The sequence below is a fragment of the Triticum urartu genome, chromosome 3A (genome assembly GCF_056163025.1).
Source record: "Triticum urartu cultivar PI428250 chromosome 3A, HENAU_Tu73, whole genome shotgun sequence".
Classification (NCBI taxonomy): domain Eukaryota; kingdom Viridiplantae; phylum Streptophyta; class Magnoliopsida; order Poales; family Poaceae; genus Triticum; species Triticum urartu.
Window position 1 is genome coordinate 90,699,189 of NC_141875.1, and position 26,086 is coordinate 90,725,274.

Consider the following 26,086-nt stretch of genomic DNA (forward strand, 5'->3'; position numbering starts at 1 on the left):
GGCCCTCATACATGCGGGGTGGTGTGGTGGCATGTCCGAAGAGGCGGGACGCGTCTCCGGGGCGTGGCCCCCCCTCACGGACGGCGATGACATGGTAGTAGACGTTCCGCGGTAACGATGTGGCGTCAATATTACTAAATACTCGGAGCGCAATAAAATCATGAGTTCTTTTGCATGACGTGGGCACATGTGCTATAGGAACGATGGTATTTTTTCATAATCTTTGGTGATGGAGAAGTATCCGAAAAATTCCCTCTACGCGGATTGCCCTTCGCGCGTCTACGGCTGTGGCCAGCGGCCTCCGGGGGCTAGCATGCCGCCAAATTTGCGTAGGCGGCCTCTCACAGTCTGGAAGTGTTGTGGCGGTTGCAAACGCCCGGCACGCGTGTCCGGGGTGTGCCCCCCTCACGGACGGCGCCGCCGCCGGCACCTGGAGGGGGAAGCGGACGCGTCGGGTCTACACGGAGGGGATCTTGCTGTGGGTCTGGCCCGGATGTTGCTTCAAAGTGTTCCTATGGGCTGACCTAACACAACCGGGTGGGGAGGTCCACTGGTCAAAGCCCGTCCGTGCAAAGTCAAAGGGATAGATCCCGTGGTCAAACGCTACAAGGTAAGGCGGGACGGGGGCACTGGGGGTAGCAATGCCACCGGAGCGTCGCACCGGGCCCTCATACATGCGGGGTGGTGTGGTGGCATGTCCGAAGAGGCGGGACACGTCTCCGGGGCGTGGCCCCCCTCACGGACGGCGATGAAATGGTAGTAGACGTTCTGCGGTAACGATGCGGCGTCAATATTACTAAATACTCGGAGCGCGATAAAATCATGAGTTTTTTTGCATGACGTGGGCACATGTGCTATAGGAACGATGGTATTTTTTATAATTTTTGGTGATGGAGGAGTATCCGAAAAATTCCCTCTACGCGGATTGCCCTTCGCGCGTCTACGGCTCTGGCCGGCGGCCTCCGGGGGCTAGCATGCCGCCAAATCTTGCGTAGGCTGCATCTCACAAGTCTGGAAGTGTTGTGGCGGTTGCAAACGCCCGGCACGCGTGTCCGGGGTGTGCCCCCCTCACGGACGGCGCCGCCGCCGGCACCTGGAGGGGGGAAACGGACGCGTCGGGTCTACACGGAGGGGATCTTGCTATGGGTCTGGCCCGGATGTTCCTCCAAAGTGTTCCTATGGGCTGACCAAACACAATCGGGTGGGGAGGTCCACTGGTCAAAGCCTGTCCGTGCAAAGTCAAAGGGCTAGATCCCGTGGTCAAACGCTACAAGGTTAGGCGGGACGGGGGCACTGGGGGTAGCTATGCCACCGGAGCGTCGCATCGGGCCCTCATACATGCGGGGTGGTGTGGTGGCATGTCCGAAGAGGCGGGACGCGTCTCCGGGGCTTGGCCCCCCCTCACGGACGGCGATGACACGGTAGTAGAAGTTCTGCGGTAACGATGCGGCGTCAATATTACTAAATACTCGGAGCGCGATAAAATCATGAGTTTTTTTGCACGACGTTGGCACATGTGCTATAGGAACGATGGTATTTTTTCATAATTTTTGGTGATGGAGAAGTATCCGAAAAATTCCCTCTACGCGGATTGCCCTTCGCGCGTCTACGGCTGTGGCCGGCGGCCTCCGGGGGCTAGCATGCCGCCAAATCTTGCGTAGGCGGCCTCTTACAAGTCTGGAAGTGTTGTGGCGGTTGCAAACGCCCGGCACGCGTGTCCGGGGTGTGCCCCCCCCTCACGGACGGCGTCGCCGCCGGCACCTGGAGGGGGAAACGGACGCGTCGGGTCTACACGGAGGGGATCTTGCTGTGGGTCTGGCCCGGATGTTGCTTCAAAGTGTTCCTATGGGCTGACCTAACACAACCGGGTGGGGAGGTCCACTGGTCAAAGCCCGTCCGTGCAAAGTCAAAGGGCTAGATCCCGTGGTCAAACGCTACAGGGTTAGGCGGGACGGGGGCACTGGGGTACCAATGCCACAGGAGCGTCGCACCGGGCCCTCATACATGCGGGGTGGTGTGGTGGCATGTCCGAAGAGGCGGGACACGTCTCCGGGGCGTGCCCCCCCCTCACGGACGGCGATGACACGGTAGTAGACGTTCTGCGGTAACGATGCGGCGTCAATATTACTAAATACTCGGAGCGCGATAAAATCATGAGTTTTTTTGCACGACGTGGGCACATGTGCTATAGGAACGATGGTATTTTTTCATAATTTTTGGTGATGGAGGAGTATCCGAAAAATTCCCTCTACGCGGATTGCCCTTCGCGCGTCTACGGCTGTGGCCGGCGGCCTCCGGGGGCTAGCATGCCGCCAAATCTTGCGTAGGCTACATCTCACAAGTCTGGAAGTGTTGTGGCGGTTGCAAACGCCCGGCACGCGTGTCCGGGGTGTGCCCCCCTCACGGACGGCGCCGCCGCCGGCACCTGGAGGGGGGAAACGGACGCGTCGGGTCTACACGGAGGGGATCTTGCTGTGGGTCTGGCCCGGATGTTGCTCCAAAGTGTTCCTATGGGCTGACCAAACACAATCGGGTGGGGAGGTCCACTGGTCAAAGCCTGTCCGTGCAAAGTCAAAGGGCTAGATCCCGTGGTCAAACGCTACAGGGTTAGGCGGGACGGGGGCACTGGGGTGTAGCAATGCCACCGGAGCGTCGCACCGGGCCCTCATACATGCGGGGTGGTGTGGTGGCATGTCCGAAGAGGCGGGACGCGTCTCCGGGGCGTGGCCCCCCCTCACGGACGGCGATGACACGGTAGTAGACGTTCCGCGGTAACGATGTGGCGTCAATATTACTAAATACTCGGAGCGCAATAAAATCATGAGTTCTTTTGCATGACGTGGGCACATGTGCTATAGGAACGATGGTATTTTTTCATAATCTTTGGTGATGGAGAAGTATCCGAAAAATTCCCTCTACGCGGATTGCCCTTCGCGCCTCTACGGCTGTGGCCGGCGGCCTCCGGGTGCTAGCATGCCGCCAAATCTTGCGTAGGCGGCCTCTCACAAGTCTGGAAGTGTTGTGGCGGTTGCAAACGCCCGGCACACGTGTCCGGGGTGTGCCCCCCCTCACGGACGGCGCCGCCGCCGGCACCTGGAGGGGGGAAACGGACGCGTCCGGTCTACACGGAGGGGATCTTGCTGTGGGTCTGGCCCGGATGTTTCTCCAAAGTGTTCCTATGGGCTGACCTAACACAACCGGGTGGGGAGGTCCACTGGTCAAAGCCCGTCCGTGCAAAGTCAAAGGGCTAGATCCCGTGGTCAAACGCTACAGGTTTAGGCGGGACGGGGGCACTGGGGGTAGCAATGCCACCAGAGCGTCGCACCGGGCCCCCATACATGCGGGGTGCTGTGGTGGCATGTCCGAAGAGGCAGGACGAGTCTCCGGGGCGTGGCCCCCCCTCACGGACGGCGATGACACGATAGTAGACGTTTTGCGGTAACGACGCGGCGTCAATATTACTAAATACTCGGACCGCGATAAAATCATTAGTTTTTTGCACGACGTGGGCACATGTGCTATAGGAACAATGGTATTTTTTCATAATTTCTGGTGATGGAGAAGTATCCGAAAAATTCCCTCTACGCGGATTGCCCTTCGCGCGTCTACGGCTGTGGCCGGCGGCCTCCGGGGGCTAGCATGCCGCCAAATCTTGTGTAGGCGGCCTCTTACAAGTTTGGAAGTGTTGTGGCGGTTGCAAACGCCCGGCAGGCGTGTCCGGGGTGTTCCCCCCCTCACGGACGGCGCCGCCGCCGGCACCTGGAGGGGGGAAACGGATGCGTTGGGTCTACACGGAGGGGATCTTGCTGTGGGTCTGACCCGGGTGTTGCTCCAAAGTGTTCCTATGGGCTGACCTAACACAACCGGGTGGGGAGGTCCACTGGTCAAAGCCCGTCCGTGCAAAGTCAAAGGGCTAGATCCCGTGGTCAAACGCTACAGGGTTAGGCGGGACGGGGGCACTGGGGTAGCAATGCCACCGGAGCGTCGCACCGGGCCCTCAAACATGTGGGATGGTGTGGTGGCATGTCCGAAGAGGCGGGACACATCTCCGGGGCGTGCCCCCCCCCTCACGGACGGCGATGACATGGTAGTAGACGTTCTGCGGTAACGATGCGGCGTCAATATTACTAAATACTCGGACCACGATAAAATCATGAGTTTTTTTGCACAACGTGGGCACATGTGCTATAGGAATGATGGTATTTTTTCATAATTTTTGGTGATGGAGAAGTATCCGAAAAATTCCCTCTACGCGGATTGCCCTTCGCGCCTCCACGGCTGTGGCCGGCGGCCTCCGAGGGCTAGCATGCCGCCAAATCTTGCGTAGGCGGCCTCTCACAAGTCTGGAAGTGTTGTGGTGGTTGCAAACGCCCGGCACGCGTGTCCGGGGTGTGCCCCCCCCTCACGGACGGTGCCGCCGCCGGCACCTGGAGGGGGGAAACGGACGCGTCGGGTCTACACGGAGGGGATCTTGCTGTGGGTCTGGCCCGGATGTTGCTCCAAAGTGTTCCTATGGGCTGACCTAACACAACCGGGTGGGGAGGTCCACTGGTCAAAGCCCGTCCATGCAAAGTCAAAGGGCTAGATCCCGTGGTCAAACGCTACAGGGTTAGGTGGGACGGGGGCATTGGGGGGTAGTAATGCCACCGGAGCGTCGCACCGGGCCCTCATACATGCGGGGTGGTGTGGTGGCATGTCTGAAGAGGCGGGACGCGTCTCCGGGGCGTGGCCCCCCTCACGGACGGCGATGACACGGTAGTAGACGTTCTGCGGTAACGATGCGGCGTCAATATTACTAAATACTCCGCGGTAAAATCATGAGTTTTTTTGCATGACGTGGGCACATGTGCTATAGGAACGATGGTATTTTTTCATAATTTTTGGTGATGGAGAAGTATCCGAAAAATTCCCTCTACGCGGATTGCCCTTCGCGCGTCTATGGCTGTGGCCGGCGGCCTCCGGGGGCTAGCATGCCGCCAAATCTTGTGTCGGCGGCCTCTTACATGTCTGGAATTGTTGTGGCGGTTGCAAACGCCCGGCACGCATGTCCGGGGTGTTCCCCCCACCTCACGGACGGCGCCGCCGCCGGCACCTGGAGGGGGGAAACGGACGCGTTGGGTCTACATGGAGGGGATCTTGCTGTGGGCCTGGCCCTGGTGTTGCTCCAAAGTGTTCCTATGGGCTGACCTGACACAACCGGGTGGGGAGGTCCACTGGTCAAAGCCCGTCCGTGCAAAGTCAAAGGGCTAGATCCCGTGGTCAAACGCTACAGGGTTAGGCGGGACTGGGGCACTAGGGGTAGCAATGCCACCGGAGCGTCGCACCGGACCCTCAAACATGCGGGGTGGTGTGGTGGCATGTCCGAAGAGGCGGGACGCGTCTCCGGGGCGTGGCCCCCCCCCTCACGGACGGCGATGACACGGTAGTAGACGTTCTGCGGTAACGATGCGGCGTCAATATTACTAAATACTCGGACCGCGATAAAGTCATGAGTTTTTTTGCACGACGTGGGCACATGTGCTATAGGAATGATGGTATTTTTTCATAATTTTTGGTGATGGAGAAGTATCCGAAAAATTCCCTCTACGCGGATTGCCCTTCGCGCCTCCACGGCTATGGCCGGCGGCCTCCGAGGGCTAGCATGCCGCCAAATCTTGTGTAGGCGGCCTCTCACAAGTCTGGAAGTGTTGTGGTGGTTGCAAACGCCCGGCACGCGTGTCCGGGGTGTGCCCCCCTCACGGACGGCGTCGCCGCCGGCACCTGGAGGGGGGAAACGGACGCGTCCGGTCTACACGGAGGGGATCTTGCTGTGGGTCTGGCCCGGATGTTGCTCCAAAGTGTTCCTATGGGCTGACCTAACAAAACCGGGTGGGGATGTCCACTGGTCAAAGCCCGTCCGTGCAAAGTCAAAGGGCTAGATCCCGTGGTCAAATGCTACAGGGTTAGGTGGGACGGGGGCACTAGGGGGTAGCAATGCCAATGGAGCGTCGCACCGGGCCCTCTTACATGCGGGGTGGTGTGGTGGCATGTCCGAAGAGACGGGACGCGTCTCCGGGGCGTGGCCCCCCTCACGGACGGCGATGACACGGTAGTAGACGTTCTGCGGTAACGATGCGGCGTCAATATTACTAAATACTCGGACCGCGATAAAATCATGAGTTTTTTGCACGACGTGGGCACATGTGCTATAGGAACGATGGTATTTTTTCATAATTTTTGGTGATGGAGAAGTATCTGAAAAATTCCCTCTACGCGGATTGCCCTTCGCACGTCTAAGGCTGTGGCTGGCGGTCTCCGTGGGCTAGCATGCCGCCAAATCTTGCGTAGGCGGCCTCTCACAAGTCTGGAAGTGTTGTGGCGGTTGCAAACGCCCGGCACGCGTGTCCGGGGTGTGCCCCCCCCTCACGGACGGAGCCGCCGCCGGCACCTGGAGGGGGGAAACGGACGCGTCGGGTCTACACGGAGGGGATCTTGCTGTGGGTCTAGCCCGGATGTTTCTCCAAAGTGTTCCTATGGGCTGACCTAACACAACCGGGTGGGGAGGTCCACTGGTCAAAGCCCGTCCGTGCAAAGTCAAAGGGCTAGATCCCGTGGTCAAACGCTACAGGTTTAGGCGGGACGGGGGCACTGGGGGTAGCAATGCCACCAGAGCGTCGCACCGGGCCCCCATACATGCGGGGTGCTGTGGTGGCATGTCCGAAGAGGCAGGACGAGTCTCCGGGGCGTGGCCCCCCCTCACGGACGGCGATGACACGATAGTAGACGTTTTGCGGTAACGACGCGGTGTCAATATTACAAAATACTCGGAGCGCGATAAAATCATGAGTTTTTTTGCATGACGTGGGCACATGTGCTATAGGAACGATGGTATTTTTGCATAATTTTTGGTGATGGAGAAGTATCCGAAAAATTCCCTCTACGCGGATTGCCCTTCGCGCGTCTACGGCTATGGCCGGCGGCCTCCGGGGGCTAGCATGCCGCCAAATCTTGCGTAGGCGGCCTCTCACAAGTCTGGAAGTGTTGTGGCGGTTGCAAACACCTGGCACGCGTGTCCGGTGTGTGCCCCCCTCACGGACGGCGCCGTCGCCGGCACCTGGAGGGGGGAAACGGACGCGTCGGGTCTACACGGAGGGGATCTTGCTGTGGGTCTCACCCGGATGTTGCTCCAAAGTGTTCCTATGGGCTGACCTAACACAACCGGGTGGAGAGGTCCACTGGTCAAAGCCCGTCCGTGCAAAGTCAAAGGGCTAGATCCCGTGGTCAAACGCTACAGGGTTAGGCGGGACGGGGGCACTGGGGGTAGCAATGCCACCGGAGCGTCGCACCGGGCCCTAATACATGCGCGTGGTGTGGTGGCATGTCCGAAGAGGCGGGACGTGTCTCTGGGGCGTGCCCCCCCCCCTCACGGACCGCGATGACACGGTAGTAGAAGTTCCGCGATAACGATGTGGCGTCAATATTACTAAATACTCGGAGCGCGATAAAATCATGAGTTTTTTTGCACGACGTGGGCACATGTGCTATAGGAACGATGGTATTTTTTCATAATTTTTGGTGATGGAGAAGTATCCGAAAAATTCCCTCTACGCGGATTTCCCTTCGCGCCTCTACGGCTGTGGCCGGCGGCCTCCGGGGGCTAGCATGCCGCCAAATCTTGCGTAGGCGGCCTCTCACAAGTCTGGAAGTGTTGTGGCGGTTGCAAACACCCGGCACGCGTGTCCGGGGTGTGCCCCCCCTCACGGACGGCGCCGCCGCCGGCACCTGGAGGGGGAAACGGACGCGTCGGGTCTACACGGAGGGGATCTTGCTGTGGGTCTGGCCCGGATGTTGCTCCAAAGTGTTCCTATGGGCTGACCAAACACAACCGGGTGGGGAGGTCCACTGGTCAAAACCCGTCCGTGCAAAGTCAAAGGGCTAGATCCCGTGGTCAAATGCTACAGGGTTAGGCGGGACGGGGGCACTGGGGTGTAGCAATGCCACCGGAGCGTCGCACCAGGCCCTCATACATGCGGGGTGGTGTGGTGGCATGTCCGAAGAGGCGGGACGCGTCTCCGGGGCGTGCCCCCCCCTCACGGACGGCGATGACACGGTAGTAGACGTTCCGCGGTAACGATGTGGCGTCAATATTACTAAATACTCGGAGCACGATAAAATCATGAGTTTTTTTGGACGACGTGGGCACATGTGCTATAGGAACGATGGTATTTTTTCATAATTTTTGGTGATGGAGAAGTATCCGAAAAATTCCCTCTACGCGGATTGCCCTTCGCGCATCTACGGCTCTGGCCTGCGGCCTCCGGGGGCTAGCATGCCGCCAAATCTTGCGTAGGCCGCCTCTCACAAGTCTGGAAGTGTTGTGGCGGTTGCAAACGCCCGACACGCGTGTCTGGGGTGTGCCCCCCCTCACGGACGGCGCCGCCGCCGGCACCTGGAGGGAGGAAACGGACGCGTCGGGTCTACAAGGAGGGGATCTTGCTGTGGGTCTCGCCCGGATGTTGCTCCAAAGTGTTCCTATGGGCTGACCTAACACAACCGGGGTGGAGAGGTCCACTGGTCAAAGCCCGTCCGTGCAAAGTCAAAGGGCTAGATCCCGTGGTCAAACGCTACAGGGTTAGGCGGGACGGGGGCACTGGGGGTAGCAATGCCACCGGAGCATCGCACCGGGCCCTCATACATGCGCGTGGTGTGGTGGCATGTCCGAAGAGGCGGGACGTGTCTCTGGGGCGTGCCCCCCCCCTCACGGACCGCGATGACACGGTAGTAGACGTTCCGCGGTAACGATGTGGCATCAATATTACTAAATACTCGGAGCGCGATAAAATCATGAGTTTTTTTGCACGACGTGGGCACATGTGCTATAGGAACGATGGTATTTTTTCATAATTTTTGGTGATGGAGAAGTATCCGAAAAATTCCCTCTACGCTGATTTCTCTTCGCGCCTCTACGGCTGTGGCCGGCGGCCTCCGGGGGCTAGCATGCCGCCAAATCTTGCGTAGGCGGCCTCTCACAAGTCTGGAACTGTTGTGGCGGTTGCAAACGCCCGGCACGCGTGTCCGGGGTGTGCCCCCCCTCACGGACGGCGCCGTCGCCGGCACCTAGAGGGGGAAACGGACCCGTCGGGTCTACACGGAGGGGATCTTGCTGTGGGTCTGGCCCCGATGTTGCTCCAAAGTGTTCCTATGGGCTGACCTAACACAACCGGTTGGGGAGGTCCACTGGTCAAAAGTCGTCCGTGCAAAGTCAAAGGGCTAGATCCCGTGGTCAAATGCTATAGGGTTAGGCGGGACGGGGGCACTGGGGTGTAGCAATGCCACCGGAGCGTCGCACCAGGCCCTCATACATGCGGGGTGGTGTGGTGGCATGTCCGAAGAGGCGGGACGTGTCTCCGGGGCGTGGCCCCCCCCCCTCACGGATGGCGATGACACGGTAGTAGACGTTCCGCGGTAACGATGTGGCGTCAATATTACTAAATACTCGGAGCACGATAAAATCATGAGTTTTTTTGCACGACGTGGGCACATGTGCTATAGGAACGATGGTATTTTTTCATAATTTTTGGTGATGGAGAAGTATCCGAAAAATTCCCTCTACGCGGATTGCCCTTCGCGCGTCTACGGCTCTGGCCGGCGGCCTCCGGGGGCTATCATGCCGCCAAATCTTGCGTAGGCCGCCTCTCACAAGTCTGGAAGTGTTGTGGCGGTTGCAAACGCCCGGCACGCGTGTCTGGGGTGTGCCCCCCCTCACGGACGGCGCCGCCGCCGGCACCTGGAGGGAGGAAACGGACGTGTCGGGTCCACAAGGAGGGGATCTTGCTGTGGGTCTCGCCCGGATGTTGCTCCAAAGTGTTCCTATGGGCTGACCTAACACAACCGGGGTGGAGAGGTCCACTGGTCAAAGCCCGTCCGTGCAAAGTCAAAGGGCTAGATCCCGTGGTCAAACGCTACAGGGTTAGGCGGGACGGGGGCACTGGGGTGTAGCAATGCCACCGGAGCGTCGCACCAGGCCCTCATACATGCGGGGTGGTGTGGTGGCATGTCCGAAGAGGCAGGACGCGTCTCCGGGGCGTGCCCCCCCCCTCACGGACGGCGATGACACGGTAGTAGACGTTCCGCGGTAACGATGTGGCGTCAATATTACTAAATACTTGGAGCACGATAAAATCATGAGTTTTTTTGCACGACATGGGCACATGTGCTATAGGAACGATGGTATTTTTTCATAATTTTTGGTGATGGAGAAGTATCCGAAAAATTCCCTCTACGCGGATTGCCCTTCGCGCCTCTACAGCTGTGGCCGGCGGCCTCCGGGGGCTAGCATGCCGCCAAATCTTGCATAGGCGGCCTCTCACAAGTCTGGAAGTGTTGTGGTGGTTGCAAACGCCCGGCACGCGTGTCCGGGGTGTGCCCCCCATCACGGACGGCGCCGCCGCCGGCACCTAGAGGGGGAAACGGACGCGTCGGGTCTACACGGAGGGGATCTTGCTGTGGGTCTGGCCCCGATGTTGCTCCAAAGTGTTCCTATGGGCTGACCTAACACAACCGGTTGGGGAGGTCCACTGGTCAAAGCCCGTCCGTGCAAACTCAAAGGGCTAGATCCCGTGGTCAAACGCTACAAGGTTAGGCGGGACGGGGGCACTGGGGGTAGCAATGCCACCGGAGCGTCGCACCGGGCCCTCATACATGCGCGTGGTGTGGTGGCATGTCCGAAGAGGCGGGACGTGTCTCTGGGGCGTGCCCCCTCCCTCACGGACCGCGATGACACGGTAGTAGACGTTCCGCGGTAACGATGTGGCGTCAATATTACTAAATACTCGGAGCGCGATAAAATCATGAGTTTTTTTGCACGACGTGGGCACATGTGCTATAGGAACGATGGTATTTTTTCATAATTTTTGGTGATGGAGAAGTATCCGAAAAATTCCCTCTACGCGGATTGCCCTTCGCGCGTCTACGGCTCTGGCCGGCGGCCTACGGGGGCTAGCATGCCGCCAAATCTTGCGTAGGCGGCCTCTCACAAGTCTGGAAGTGGTGTGGCGGTTGCAAACGCCCGGCACGCGTGTCCGGGGTGTGCCCCCCCTCACGGACGGCGCCGCCGCCGGCACCTGGAGGGGGAAACGGACGCGTCGGGTCTACACGGAGGGGATCTTGCTGTGGGTCTGGCCCGGATGTTGCTCCAAAGTGTTCCTATGGGCTGACCAAACACAACCGGGTGGGGAGGTCCACTGGTCAAAACCCGTCCGTGCAAAGTCAAAGGGCTAGATCCCGTGGTCAAATGCTACAAGGTTAGGCGGGACGGGGGCACTGGGGTGTAGCAATGCCACCGGAGCGTCGCACCAGGCCCTCATACATGCGGGGTGGTGTGGTGGCATGTCCGAAGAGGCGGGACGCGTCTCCGGGGCGTGCCCCCCCCTCACGGACGGCGATGACACGGTAGTAGACGTTCCGCGGTAACGATGTGGCGTCAATATTACTAAATACTCGGAGCACGATAAAATCATGAGTTTTTTTGGACGACGTGGGCACATGTGCTATAGGAACGATGGTATTTTTTCATAATTTTTGGTGATGGAGAAGTATCCGAAAAATTCCCTCTACGCGGATTGCCCTTCGCGCATCTACGGCTCTGGCCGGCGGCCTCCGGGGGCTAGCATGCCGCCAAATCTTGCGTAGGCCGCCTCTCACAAGTCTGGAAGTGTTGTGGCGGTTGCAAACGCCCGACACGCGTGTCTAGGGTGTGCCCCCCCTCACGGACGGCGCCGCCGCCGGCACCTGGAGGGAGGAAACGGACGCGTCGGGTCTACAAGGAGGGGATCTTGCTGTGGGTCTCGCCCGGATGTTGCTCCAAAGTGTTCCTATGGGCTGACCTAACACAACCGGGGTGGAGAGTTCCACTGGTCAAAGCCCGTCCGTGCAAAGTCAAAGGGCTAGATCCCGTGGTCAAACGCTACAGGGTTAGGCGGGACGGGGGCACTGGGGGTAGCAATGCCACCGGAGCATCGCACCAGGCCCTCATACATGCGCGTGGTGTGGTGGCATGTCCGAAGAGGCGGGACGTGTCTCTGGGGCGTGCCCCCCCCCCTCACGGACCGCGATGACACGGTAGTAGACGTTCCGCGGTAACGATGTGGCATCAATATTACTAAATACTCGGAGCGCGATAAAATCATGAGTTTTTTTGCACGACGTGGGCACATGTGCTATAGGAACGATGGTATTTTTTCATAATTTTTGGTGATGGAGAAGTATCCGAAAAATTCCCTCTACGCGGATTTCCCTTCGCGCCTCTACGGCTGTGGCCGGCGGCCTCCGGGGCCTAGCATGCCGCCAAATCTTGCGTAGGCGGCCTCTCACAAGTCTGGAAGTGTTGTGGCGGTTGCAAACGCCCGGCACGCGTGTCCGGGGTGTGCCCCCCTCACGGACGGCGCCGTCGCCGGCACCTAGAGGGGGAAACGGACGCGTCGGGTCTACACGGAGGGGATCTTGCTGTGGGTCTGGCCCCGATGTTGCTCCAAAGTGTTCCTATGGGCTGACCTAACACAACCGGTTGGGGAGGTCCACTGGTCAAAAGTCGTCCGTGCAAAGTCAAAGGGCTAGATCCCGTGGTCAAATGCTATAGGGTTAGGCGGGACGGGGGCACTGGGGTGTAGCAATGCCACCGGAGCGTCGCACCAGGCCCTCATACATGCGGGGTGGTGTGGTGGCATGTCCGAAGAGGCGGGACGCGTCTCCGGGGCGTGGCCCCCCCCTCACAGATGGCGATGACACGGTAGTAGACGTTCCACGGTAACGATGTGGCGTCAATATTACTAAATACTCGGAGCACGATAAAATCATGAGTTTTTTTGCATGACGTGGGCACATGTGCTATCGGAACGATGGTATTTTTTCATAATTTTTGGTGATGGAGAAGTATCCGAAAAATTCCCTCTACGCGGATTGCCCTTCGCGCGTCTACGGCTCTGGCCGGCGGCCTACGGGGGCTAGCATGCCGCCAAATCTTGCGTAGGCGGCCTCTCACAAGTCTGGAAGTGGTGTGGCGGTTGCAAACGCCCGGCACGCGTGTCCGGGGTGTGCCCCCCCTCACGGACGGCGCCGCCGCCGGCACCTGGAGGGGGAAACGGACGCGTCGGGTCTACACGGAGGGGATCTTGCTGTGGGTCTGGCCCGGATGTTGCTCCAAAGTGTTCCTATGGGCTGACCAAACACAACCGGGGTGGAGAGGTCCACTGGTCAAAGCCCGTCCGTGCAAAGTCAAAGGGCTAGATCCCATGGTCAAATGCTACAAGGTTAGGCGGGACGGGGGCACTGGGGTGTAGCAATGCCACCGGAGCGTCGCACCAGGCCCTCATACATGCGGGGTGGTGTGGTGGCATGTCCGAAGAGGCGGGACGCGTCTCCGGGGCGTGCCCCCCCCTCACGGACGGCGATGACACGGTAGTAGACGTTCCGCGGTAACGATGTGGCGTCAATATTACTAAATACTCGGAGCACGATAAAATCATGAGTTTTTTTGGACGACGTGGGCACATGTGCTATAGGAACGATGGTATTTTTTCATAATTTTTGGTGATGGAGAAGTATCCGAAAAATTCCCTCTACGCGGATTGCCCTTCGCGCATCTACGGCTCTGGCCGGCGGCCTCCGGGGGCTAGCATGCCGCCAAATCTTGCGTAGGCCGCCTCTCACAAGTCTGGAAGTGTTGTGGCGGTTGCAAACGCCCGACACGCGTGTCTAGGGTGTGCCGCCCCTCACGGACGGCGCCGCCGCCGGCACCTGGAGGGAGGAAACGGACGCGTCGGGTCTACAAGGAGGGGATCTTGCTGTGGGTCTCGCCCGGATGTTGCTCCAAAGTGTTCCTATGGGCTGACCTAACACAACCGGGGTGGAGAGTTCCACTGGTCAAAGCCCGTCCGTGCAAAGTCAAAGGGCTAGATCCCGTGGTCAAACGCTACAGGGTTAGGCGGGACGGGGGCACTGGGGGTAGCAATGCCACCGGAGCATCGCACCGGGCCCTCATACATGCGCGTGGTGTGGTGGCATGTCCGAAGAGGCGGGACGTGTCTCTGGGGCGTGCCCCCCCCCCTCACGGACCGCGATGACACGGTAGTAGACGTTCCGCGGTAACGATGTGGCATCAATATTACTAAATACTCGGAGCGCGATAAAATCATGAGTTTTTTTGCACGACGTGGGCACATGTGCTATAGGAACGATGGTATTTTTTCATAATTTTTGGTGATGGAGAAGTATCCGAAAAATTCCCTCTACGCGGATTTCCCTTCGCACCTCTACGGCTGTGGCCGGCGGCCTCCGGGGCCTAGCATGCCGCCAAATCTTGCGTAGGCGGCCTCTCACAAGTCTGGAAGTGTTGTGGCGGTTGCAAACGCCCGGCACGCGTGTCCGGGGTGTGCCCCCCTCACGGACGGCGCCGTCGCCGGCACCTAGAGGGGGAAACGGACGCGTCGGGTCTACACGGAGGGGATCTTGCTGTGGGTCTGGCCCCGATGTTGCTCCAAAGTGTTCCTATGGGCTGACCTAACACAACCGGTTGGGGAGGTCCACTGGTCAAAAGTCGTCCGTGCAAAGTCAAAGGGCTAGATCCCGTGGTCAAATGCTATAGGGTTAGGCGGGACGGGGGCACTGGGGTGTAGCAATGCCACCGGAGCGTCGCACCAGGCCCTCATACATGCGGGGTGGTGTGGTGGCATGTCCGAAGAGGCGGGACGCGTCTCCGGGGCGTGGCCCCCCCCCCTCACAGATGGCGATGACACGGTAGTAGACGTTCCGCGGTAACGATGTGGCGTCAATATTACTAAATACTCGGAGCACGATAAAATCATGAGTTTTTTTGCACGACGTGGGCACATGTGCTATAGGAACGATGGTATTTTTTCATAATTTTTGGTGATGGAGAAGTATCCGAAAAATTCCCTCTACGCGGATTGCCCTTCGCGCGTCTACGGCTCTGGCCGGCGGCCTCCGGGGGCTAGCATGCCGCCAAATCTTGTGTAGGCCGCCTCTCACAAGTCTGGAAGTGTTGTGGCGGTTGCAAACGCCCGGCACGCGTGTCTGGGGTGTGCCCCCCCTCACGGACGGCGCCGCCGCCGGCACCTGGAGGGAGGAAACGGACGCGTCGGGTCCACAAGGAGGGGATCTTGCTGTGGGTCTCGCCCGGATGTTGCTCCAAAGTGTTCCTATGGGCTGACCTAACACAACCGGGGTGGAGAGGTCCACTGGTCAAAGCCCGTCCGTGCAAAGTCAAAGGGCTAGATCCCGTGGTCAAACGCTACAGGGTTAGGCGGGACGGGGGCACTGGGGTGTAGCAATGCCACCGGAGCGTCGCACCAGGCCCTCATACATGCGGGGTGGTGTGGTGGCATGTCCGAAGAGGCGGGACGCGTCTCCGGGGCGTGCCCCCCCCCCTCACGGACGGCGATGACACGGTAGTAGACGTTCCGCGGTAACGATGTGGCGTCAGTATTACTAAATACTTGGAGCACGATAAAATCATGAGTTTTTTTGCACGACATGGGCACATGTGCTATAGGAACGATGGTATTTTTTCATAATTTTTGGTGATGGAGAAGTATCCGAAAAGTTCCCTCTACGCGGATTGCCCTTCGCGCCTCTACAGTTGTGGCCGGCGGCCTCCGGGGGCTAGCATGCCGCCAAATCTTGCGTAGGCGGCCTCTCACAAGTCTGGAAGTGTTGTGGTGGTTGCAAACGCCCGGCACGCGTGTCCGGGGTGTGCCCCCCATCACGGACGGCGCCGCCGCCGGCACCTAGAGGGGGAAACGGACGCGTCGGGTCTACACGGAGGGGATCTTGCTGTGGGTCTGGCCCCGATGTTGCTCCAAAGTGTTCCTATGGGCTGACCTAACACAACCGGTTGGGGAGGTCCACTGGTCAAAGCCCGTCCGTGCAAAGTCAAAGGGCTAGATCCCGTGGTCAAACGCTACAAGGTTAGGCGGGACGGGGGCACTTGGGGTAGCAATGCCACCGGAGCGTCGCACCGGGCCCTCATACATGCGGGGTGGTGTGGTGGCATGTCCGAAGAGGCAGGACGCGTCTCCGGGGCGTGGCCCCCCCCTCACGGACGGTGATGACACGGTAGTAGAAGTTCGGCGGTAACGATGCGGCGTCAATATTACTAAATACTCGGAGCGCGATAAAATCATGAGTTTTTTTGCACGACGTGGGCACATGTGCTATAGGAACGATGGTATTTTTTCATAATTTTTGGTGATGGAGAAGTATCCGAAAAATTCCCTCTACGCGGATAGCCCTTCGCTCGTCTACGGCTGTGGCCGGCGGCCTCCGGGGGCTAGCATGCCGCCAAATCTTGCATAGGCGGCCTCTCACAAGTCTGGAAGTGGTGTGGCGGTTGCAAACGCCCGGCACGCGTGTCCGGGGTGTGCCCCCCCTCACGGACGGCGCCGCCGCCGGCACCTGGAGGGGGAAACGGACGCGTCGGGTCTACACGGAGGGGATCTTGCGGTGGGTCTGGCCCGGATGTTGCTCCAAATTGTTCCTATGGGCTGACCAAACACAACCGGGTGGGGAGGTCCACTGGTCAAAACCCGTCCGTGCAAAGTCAAAGGGCTAGATCCCGTGGTCAAATGCTACAGGGTTAGGCGGGACGGGGGCACTGGGGTGTAGCAATGCCACCGGAGCGTCGCACCAGGCCCTCATACATGCGGGGTGGTGTGGTGGCATGTCCGAAGAGGCGGGACGCGTCTCCGGGGCGTGCCCCCCCCCTCACGGACGGCGATGACACGGTAGTAGACGTCCGCGGTAACGATGTGGCGTCAATATTACTAAATACTCGGAGCACGATAAAATCATGAGTTTTTTTGCACGACGTGGGCACATGTGCTATAGGAACGATGGTATTTTTTCATAATTTTTGGTGATGGAGAAGTATCCGAAAAATTCCCTCTACGCGGATTGCCCTTCGCGCCTCTACGGCTGTGGCCGGCGGCCTCCGGGGGCTAGCATGCCGCCAAATCTTGCGTAGGCGGCCTCTCACAAGTCTGGAAGTGCTGTGGTGGTTGCAAACGCCCGGCATGAGTGTCCGGGGTGTGCCCCCAATCACGGACGGCGCCGCCGCCGGCACCTAGAGGGGGAAACGGACGCGTCGGGTCTACACGGAGGGGATCTTGCTGTGGGTCTGGCCCCGATGTTGCTCCAAAGTGTTCCTATGGGCTGACCTAACACAACCGGTTGGGGAGGTCCACTGGTCAAAGCCCGTCCGTGCAAAGTCAAAGGGCTAGATCCCGTGGTCAAACGCTATAAGGTTAGGCGGGACGGGGGCACTGGGGGTAGCAATGCCACCGGAGCGTCGCACCGGGACCTCATACATGCGGGGTGGTGTGGTGGCATGTCCGAAGAGGCGGGACGCGTCTCCGGGGCGTGGCCCCCCCCTCACGGACGGCGATGACACGGTAGTAGACGTCCGCGGTAACGATGTGGCGTCAATATTACTAAATACTCGGAGCACGATAAAATCATGAGTTTTTTTGCACGACGTGGGCACATGTGCTATAGGAACGATGGTATTTTTTCAATATTTTTGGTGATGGAGAAGTATCCGAAAAATTCCCTCTACGCGGATTGCCCTTCGCGCCTCTACGGCTGTGGCCGGCGGCCTCCGGGGGCTAGCATGCCGCCAAATCTTGCGTAGGCGGCCTCTCACAAGTCTGGAAGTGCTGTGGTGGTTGCAAACGCCCGGCACGCGTGTCCGGGGTGTGCCCCCAATCACGGACGGCGCCGCCGCCGGCACCTAGAGGGGGAAACGGACGCGTCGGGTCTACACGGAGGGGATCTTGCTGTGGGTCTGGCCCCGATGTTGCTCCAAAGTGTTCCTATGGGCTGACCTAACACAACCGGTTGGGGAGGTCCACTGGTCAAAGCCCGTCCGTGCAAAGTCAAAGGGCTAGATCCCGTGGTCAAACGCTATAAGGTTAGGCGGGACGGGGGCACTGGGGGTAGCAATGCCACCGGAGCGTCGCACCGGGACCTCATACATGCGGGGTGGTGTGGTGGCATGTCCGAAGAGGCGGGACGCGTCTCCGGGGCGTGGCCCCCCCCTCACGGACGGCGATGACACGGTAGTAGAAGTTCTGCGGTAACGATGCGGCGTCAATATTACTAAATACTCGGAGCGCGATAAAATCATGAGTTTTTTTGCACGACGTGGGCACATGTGCTTTAGGAACGATGGTATTTTTTCATAATTTTTGGTGATGGAGAAGTATCCGAAAAATTCCCTCTACGCGGATTTCCCTTCGCGCCTCTACGGCTGTGGCCGGCGGCCTCCGGGGGCTAGCATGCCGCCAAATCTTGCGTAGGCGGCCTCTCACAAGTCTGGAAGTGTTGTGGCGGTTGCAAACGCCCGGCACGCGTGTCCGGGGTGTGCCCCCCCTCACGGACGGCGCCGTCGCCGGCACCTAGAGGGGGAAACGGACGCGTCGGGTCTACACGGAGGGGATCTTGCTGTGGGTCTGGCCCCGATGTTGCTCCAAAGTGTTCCTATGGGCTGACCTAACACAACCGGTTGGGGAGGTCCACTGGTCAAAAGTCGTCCGTGCAAAGTCAAAGGGCTAGATCCCGTGGTCAAATGCTATAGGGTTAGGCAGGACGGGGGCACTGGGGTGTAGCAATGCCACCGGAGCGTCGCACCAGGCCCTCATACATGCGGGGTGGTGTGGTGGCATGTCCGAAGAGGCGGGACGCGTCTCCGGGGCGTGCCCCCCCCCCCTCACAGATGGCGATGACACGGTAGTAGACGTTCCGCGGTAACGATGTGGCGTCAATATTACTAAATACTCGGAGCACGATAAAATCATGAGTTTTTTTGCACGACGTGGGCACATGTGCTATAGGAACGATGGTATTTTTTCATAATTTTTGGTGATGGAGAAGTATCCGAAAAATTCCCTCTACGCGGATTGCCCTTCGCGCGTCTACGGCTCTGGCCGGCGGCCTCCGGGGGCTAGCATGCCGCCAAATCTTGCGTAGGCCGCCTCTCACAAGTCTGGAAGTGTTGTGGCGGTTGCAAACGCCCAGCACGCGTGTCTGGGGTGTGCCCCCCCTCACGGACGGCGCCGCCGCCGGCACCTGGAGGGAGGAAACGAACGCGTCGGGTCCACAAGGAGGGGATCTTGCTGTGGGTCTCGCCCGGATGTTGCTCCAAAGTGTTCCTATGGGCTGACCTAACACAACCGGGGTGGAGAGGTCCACTGGTCAAAGCCCGTCCGTGCAAAGTCAAAGGGCTAGATCCCGTGGTCAAACGCTACAGGGTTAGGCGGGACGGGGGCACTGGGGTGTAGCAATGCCACCGGAGCGTCGCACCAGGCCCTCATACATGCGGGGTGGTGTGGTGGCATGTCCGAAGAGGCGGGACGCGTCTCCGGGGCGTGCCCCCCCCCCTCACGGACGGCGATGACACGGTAGTAGACGTTCCGCGGTAACGATGTGGCGTCAATATTACTAAATACTTGGAGCACGATAAAATCATGAGTTTTTTTGCACGACATGGGCACATGTGCTATAGGAACGATGGTATTTTTTCATAATTTTTGGTGATGGAGAAGTATCCGAAAAATTCCCTCTACGCGGATTGCCCTTCGCGCCTCTACAGTTGTGGCCGGCGGCCTCCGGGGGCTAGCATGCCGCCAAATCTTGCGTAGGCGGCCTCTCACAAGTCTGGAAGTGTTGTGGTGGTTGCAAACGCCCGGCACGCGTGTCCGGGGTGTGCCCCCCATCACGGACGGCGCCGCCGCCGGCACCTAGAGGGGGAAACGGACGCGTCGGGTCTACACGGAGGGGATCTTGCTGTGGGTCTGGCCCCGATGTTGCTCCAAAGTGTTCCTATGGGCTGACCTAACACAACCGGTTGGGGAGGTCCACTGGTCAAAGCCCGTCCGTGCAAAGTCAAAGGGCTAGATCCCGTGGTCAAACGCTACAAGGTTAGGCGGGACGGGGGCACTGGGGGTAGCAATGCCACCGGAGCGTCGCACCGGGCCCTCATACATGCGGGGTGGTGTGGTGGCATGTCCGAAGAGGCAGGACGCGTCTCCGGGGCGTGGCCCCCCCCTCACGGACGGCGATGACACGGTAGTAGAAGTTCGGCGGTAACGATGCGGCGTCAATATTACTAAATACTCGGAGCGCGATAAAATCATGAGTTTTTTTGCACGACGTGGGCACATGTGCTATAGGAACGATGGTATTTTTTCATAATTTTTGGTGATGGAGAAGTATCCGAAAAATTCCCTCTACGCGGATAGCCCTTCGCTCGTCTACGGCTGTGGCCGGCGGCCTCCGGGGGCTAGCATGCCGCCAAATCTTGCATAGGCGGCCTCTCACAAGTCTGGAAGTGGTGTGGCGGTTGCAAACGCCCGGCACGCGTGTCCGGGGTGTGCCCCCCCTCACGGACGGCGCCGCCGCCGGCACCTGGAGGGGGAAACGGACGCGTCGGGTCTACACGGAGGGGATCTTGCGGTGGGTCTGGCCCGGATGTTGCTCCAAATTGTTCCTATGGGCTGACCAAACACAACCGGGTGGGGAGGTCCACTGGTCAAAACCCGTCCGTGCAAAGTCAAAGGGCTAGATCCCGTGGTCAAATGCTACAGGGTTAGGCGGGACGGGGGCACTGGGGTGTAGCAATGCCACCGGAGCGTCGCACCAGGCCCTCATACATGCGGGGTGGTGTGGTGGCATGTCCGAAGAGGCGGGACGCGTCTCCGGGGCGTGCCCCCCCCCTCACGGACGGCGATGACACGGTAGTAGACGTCCGCGGTAACGATGTGGCGTCAATATTACTAAATACTCGGAGCACGATAAAATCATGAGTTTTTTTGCACGACGTGGGCACATGTGCTATAGGAACGATGGTATTTTTTCATAATTTTTGGTGATGGAGAAGTATCCGAAAAATTCCCTCTACGCGGATTGCCCTTCGCGCCTCTACGGCTGTGGCCGGCGGCCTCCGGGGGCTAGCATGCCGCCAAATCTTGCGTAGGCGGCCTCTCACAAGTCTGGAAGTGCTGTGGTGGTTGCAAACGCCCGGCACGCGTGTCCGGGGTGTGCCCCCAATCACGGACGGCGCCGCCGCCGGCACCTAGAGGGGGAAACGGACGCGTCGGGTCTACACGGAGGGGATCTTGCTGTGGGTCTGGCCCCGATGTTGCTCCAAAGTGTTCCTATGGGCTGACCTAACACAACCGGTTGGGGAGGTCCACTGGTCAAAGCCCGTCCGTGCAAAGTCAAAGGGCTAGATCCCGTGGTCAAACGCTGTAAGGTTAGGCGGGACGGGGGCACTGGGGGTAGCAATGCCACCGGAGCGTCGCACCGGGACCTCATACATGCGGGGTGGTGTGGTGGCATGTCCGAAGAGGCGGGACGCGTCTCCGGGGCGTGGCCCCCCCTCACGGACGGCGATGACACGGTAGTAGACGTCCGCGGTAACGATGTGGCGTCAATATTACTAAATACTCGGAGCACGATAAAATCATGAGTTTTTTTGCACGACGTGGGCACATGTGCTATAGGAACGATGGTATTTTTTCAATATTTTTGGTGATGGAGAAGTATCCGAAAAATTCCCTCTACGCGGATTGCCCTTCGCGCCTCTACGGCTGTGGCCGGCGGCCTCCGGGGGCTAGCATGCCGCCAAATCTTGCGTAGGCGGCCTCTGACAAGTCTGGAAGTGCTGTGGTGGTTGCAAACGCCCGGCACGCGTGTCCGGGGTGTGCCCCCAATCACGGACGGCGCCGCCGCCGGCACCTAGAGGGGGAAACGGACGCGTCGGGTCTACACGGAGGGGATCTTGCTGTGGGTCTGGCCCCGATGTTGCTCCAAAGTGTTCCTATGGGTTGACCTAACACAACCGGTTGGGGAGGTCCACTGGTCAAAGCCCGTCCGTGCAAAGTCAAAGGGCTAGATCCCGTGGTCAAACGCTATAAAGTTAGGCGGGACGGGGGCACTGGGGGTAGCAATGCCACCGGAGCGTCGCACCGGGACCTCATACATGCGGGGTGGTGTGGTGGCATGTCCGAAGAGGCGGGACGCGTCTCCGGGGCGTGGCCCCCCCCTCACGGACGGCGATGACACGGTAGTAGAAGTTCTGCGGTAACGATGCGGCGTCAATATTACTAAATACTCGGAGCGCGATAAAATCATGAGTTTTTTTGCACGACGTGGGCACATGTGCTATAGGAACGATGGTATTTTTTCATAATTTTTGGTGATGGAGAAGTATCCGAAAAATTCCCTCTACGCGGATTGCCCTTCGCGCGTCTACGGCTCTGGCCGGCGGCCTCCGGGGGCTATCATGCCGCCAAATCTTGCGTAGGCGGCCTCTCACAAGTCTGGAAGTGTTGTGGCGGTTGCAAACGCCCGGCACGCGTGTCCGAGGTGTGCCCCCCCTCACGGACGGCGCCGCCGCCGGCACCTGGAGGGGGAAACGGACGCGTCGGGTCTACACGGAGGGGATCTTGCTGTGGGTCTGGCCCGGATGTTGCTCCAAAGTGTTCCTTTGGGCTGACCAAACACAACCGGGTGGGGAGGTCCACTGGTCAAAACCCGTCCGTGCAAAGTCAAAGGGCTAGATCCCGTGGTCAAATGCTACAGGGTTAGGCGGGACGGGGGCACTGGGGTGTAGCAATGCCACCGGAGCGTCGCACCAGGCCCTCATACATGCGGGGTGGTGTGGTGGCATGTCCGAAGAGGCGGGACGCGTCTCCGGGGCGTGCCCCCCCCCTCACGGACGGCGATGACACGGTAGTAGACGTCCGCGGTAACGATGTGGCGTCAATATTACTAAATACTCGGAGCACGATAAAATCATGAGTTTTTTTGCACGACGTGGGCACATGTGCTATAGGAACGATGGTATTTTTTCATAATTTTTGGTGATGGAGAAGTATCCGAAAAATTCCCTCTACGCGGATTGCCCTTCGCGCCTCTACGGCTGTGGCCGGCGGCCTCCGGGGGCTAGCATGCCGCCAAATCTTGCGTAGGCGGCCTCTCACAAGTCTGGAAGTGCTGTGGTGGTTGCAAACGCCCGGCACGCGTGTCCGGGGTGTGCCCCTAATCACGGACGGCGCCGCCGCCGGCACCTAGAGGGGGAAACGGACGCGTCGGGTCTACACGGAGGGGATCTTGCTGTGGGTCTGGCCCCGATGTTGCTCCAAAGTGTTCCTATGGGCTGACCTAACACAACCGGTTGGGGAGGTCCACTGGTCAAAGCCCGTCCGTGCAAAGTCAAAGGGCTAGATCCCGTGGTCAAAGCTACAAGGTTAGGCGGGACGGGGGCACTGGGGGTAGCAATGCCACCGGAGCGTCGCACCGGGACCTCATACATGCGGGGTGGTGTGGTGGCATGTCCGAAGAGGCGGGACGCGTCTCCGGGGCGTGGCCCCCCCCCACGGACGGCGATGACACGGTAGTAGAAGTTCTGCGGTAACGATGCGGCGTCAATATTACTAAATACTCGGAGCGCGATAAAATCATGAGTTTTTTTGCACGACGTGGGCACATGTGCTATAGGAACGATGGTATTTTTTCATAATTTTTGGTGATGGAGAAGTATCCGAAAAATTCCCTCTACGCGGAATGCCCTTCGCGCGTCTACGGCTCTGGCCGGCGGCCTCCGGGGGCTAGCATGCCGCCAAATCTTGCGTAGGCGGCCTCTCACAAGTCTGGAAGTGTTGTGGCGGTTGCAAACGCCCGGCACGCGTGTCCGGGGTGTGCCCCCCCTCACGGACGGCGCCGCCGCCGGCACCTGGAGGGGGAAACGGACGCGTCGGGTCTACACGGAGGGGATCTTGCTGTGGGTCTGGCCCGGATGTTGCTCCAAAGTGTTCCTATGGGCTGACCAAACACAACCGGGTGGGGAGGTCCACTGGTCAAAACCCGTCCGTGCAAAGTCAAAGGGCTAGATCCCGTGGTCAAATGCTACAGGGTTAGGCGGGACGGGGGCACTGGGTGTAGCAATGCCACCGGAGCGTCGCACCAGGCCCTCATACATGCGGGGTGGTGTGGTGGCATGTCCGAAGAGGCGGGACGCGTCTCCGGGGCGTGCCCCCCCCCCTCACGGACGGCGATGACACGGTAGTAGACGTTCCGCGGTAACGATGTGGCGTCAATATTACAAAATAGTCGGAGCACGATAAAATCATGAGTTTTTTTGCACGACGTGGGCACATGTGCTATAGGAACGATGGTATTTTTTCATAATTTTTGGTGATGGAGAAGTATCCGAAAAATTCCCTCTACGCGGATTGCCCTTCGCGCCTCTACGGCTGTGGCCGGCGGCCTCCGGGGGCTAGCATGCCGCCAAATCTTGCGTAGGCGGCCTCTCACAAGTCTGGAAGTGTTGTCGTGGTTGCAAACGCCCGGCACGCGTGTCCGGGGTGTGCCCCCCATCACGGACGGCGCCGCCGCCGGCACCTAGAGGGGGAAACGGACGCGTCGGGTCTACACGGAGGGGATCTTGCTGTGGGTCTGGCCCCGATGTTGCTCCAAAGTGTTCCTATGGGCTGACCTAACACAACCGGTTGGGGAGGTCCACTGGTCAAAGCCCGTCCGTGCAAAGTCAAAGGGCTAGATCCCGTGGTCAAACGCTACAAGGTTAGGCGGGACGGGGGCACTGGGGGTAGCAATGCCACCGGAGCGTCGCACCGGGCCCTCATACATGCGGGGTGGTGTGGTGGCATGTCTGAAGAGGCGGGACGCGTCTCCGGGGCGTGGCCCCCCCTCACGGACGGCGATGACACGGTAGTAGAAGTTCTGCGGTAACGATGCGGCGTCAATATTACTAAATACTCGGAGCGCGATAAAATCATGAGTTTTTTTGCACGACGTGGGCACATGTGCTATAGGAACGATGGTATTTTTTCATAATTTTTGGTGATGGAGAAGTATCCGAAAAATTCCCTCTACGCGGATTGCCCTTCGCGCGTCTACGGCTCTGGCCGGCGGCCTCCGGGGGCTAGCATGCCGCCAAATCTTGCGTAGGCGGCCTCTCACAAGTCTGGAAGTGTTGTGGCGGTTGCAAACGCCCGGCACGCGTGTCCGGGGTGTGCCCCCCTCACGGACGGCATCGCCGCCGGCACCTGGAGGGGGGAAACGGACGCGTCCGGTCTACACGGAGGGGATCTTGCTGTGGGTCTGGCCCGGATGTTGCTCCAAAGTGTTCCTATGGGCTGACCTAACACAACCGGGTGGGGAGGTCCACTGGTCAAAACCCGTCCGTGCAAAGTCAAAGGGCTAGATCCCGTGGTCAAATGCTACAGGGTTAGCCGGGACGGGGGCACTGGGGTGTAGCAATGCCACCGGAGCGTCGCACCAGGCCCTCATACATGCGGGGTGGTGTGGTGGCATGTTCGAAGAGGCGGGACGCGTCTCCGAGGCGTGCCCCCCCCTCACGGACGGCGATGACACGGTAGTAGACGTTCCGCGGTAACGATGCGGCGTCAATATTACTAAATACTCGGAGCGCGATAAAATCATGAGTTTTTTTGCACGACGTGGGCACATGTGCTATAGGAATGATGGTATTTTTTCATAATTTTTGGTGATGGAGAAGTATCCGAACAATTCCCTCTACGCGGATTGCCCTTCGCGCGTCTATGGCTGTGGCCGGCGGCCTCCGGGGGCTAGCATGCCGCCAAATCTTTTGTAGGCGGCCTCTCACAAGTCTGGAAGTGTTGTAGCGGTTGTAAACGCCCGGCACGCGTGCCCGGGGTCTGCCCCCCTCATGGACGGCGCCGCTGCCGGTACCTGGAGGGGGGAAACGGACGCGTCAGATCTACACGGAGGGGATCTTGCTGTGGGTCTGGCCCGGATGTTGCTCCAAAGTGTTCCTATGGGCTCACCTAACACAACCGGGTGGGGAGGTCCACTGGTCAAAGCCCGTCCGTGCAAAGTCAAAGGGCTAGATCCCGTGGTCAAACGCTACAGGGTTAGGCGGGACGGGGGCACTGGGGGGTAGCAATGCCACCGGAGCGTCGCACCGGTCCCTCATACATGCGGGGTGGTGTGGTGGCATGTCCGAAGAGGCGGGACGCGTCTCTGGGGC